The sequence below is a fragment of the Amia ocellicauda genome, chromosome 14 (assembly GCF_036373705.1).
Source record: "Amia ocellicauda isolate fAmiCal2 chromosome 14, fAmiCal2.hap1, whole genome shotgun sequence".
NCBI lineage: Eukaryota > Metazoa > Chordata > Actinopteri > Amiiformes > Amiidae > Amia > Amia ocellicauda.
This window is the reverse complement of record NC_089863.1, coordinates 5,595,545-5,596,742: the sequence shown is the minus strand read 5'-3', so window position 1 is coordinate 5,596,742 and position 1,198 is coordinate 5,595,545. Positions and strand designations below refer to the sequence as shown.

Below are 1,198 nucleotides of genomic sequence, written 5' to 3'. Positions count from 1 at the left end.
ATAACATAACCTAAGTTTGTTGCTGATATTGGAGTGTTTGAGTAGACTGGTGCTGGTCAGCATTCTTCACGCAGCAGATGTGTATAAAATATTATTCATCACATTACTAATCTTTGCATCTTAAATAACACTCATCCCATTTGTAAGAAAGGCTTGATCACCCCCATCTGATTAAAGAACACATTTCGAACTACAGACCCATCAGCATTGTACCTGTTCTAAAAAATATTTGGAAAAATACTTACTGGCCAGTTTTTTATTTAGAATCTCAGAATCAGAATCTGAAAATCAGTTTGTCTTTTGCACAAAAAGATCGTCTTGCATCAGCCACTTTACTGCTAACTGAACACATACAAACAGCTCTCACGGACAACAAAACCAGGGATTTCCTTAAAGCCGTTGATGGTTAACCTTAATCTCCTCCTAAATTCAAACGTTTTAAGCTCAACTGGTGCTCAAACCAATGTTTCTCTAATCAAAACAAAAAAAGAATGTATATTTTAGATCCCCTTAAGTCTTCCAGCCCTCCCTCTATAGTAATCAACAACTCACAAATTACAGTAGTAACCTCTTCAATACCTTTGACTAATTCTCGATTCCCATATCACTTATAAAGATCACATTAGTAAATTAAAGCAAGAAATAGGTTAACAATAAACTGCGGAAGTTTAACTGAACATCTTTTCCGTTCATGAATGAGTTTATTTCCAGCATTTCTTACATGCCTCCCTAGATGGTCACTCAAAGACAAATTAGCATGAAATAATACAAGCGTGCAAATAAGATTGACTTACAAAAGTGTCTCCTTGGACCCACCACTGTAATATTTCCAAGACAGCGCCAACTCTCTGACAGTGTGAGAATTCACACCTGTCTCAAGATGTATTATGAAATGCAGTATCGTCTCTCTCCCTCAATCCTTAGTAATGTGCTACCTTCTCATCCTGCATTTTGCAAGCAGCGCACATGGCCCTTCTTCTCACAATACAGCACCTCCCACCCTCATTACAAGGATTGAAACAGGAAGTCAGGAAATACATATTTGATAACATGCACTCTACTTAGCGTGAATAGATTTGATTTATTGATTTTCCATTCGTTTATGGAAGGGGTGGGAAAGAGCGAGTTCCCTGACCGGGAGTCGAACCCGGGCCGCGGCGGTGAGAGCGCCGAATCCTAACCACTAAACCACCAGGGA

At 39.1% G+C, this 1,198-nt stretch overlaps 1 non-coding gene across 1 annotated transcript; it reads right to left on the bottom strand.

Annotated features, from left to right (window-relative positions):
* Positions 1 to 1,126: 1,126 nt before the first annotated feature.
* trnae-cuc (transfer RNA glutamic acid (anticodon CUC)) lies at positions 1,127 to 1,198 on the bottom strand. The gene has a single exon. It is a non-coding gene; the product is annotated as a tRNA-Glu (tRNA).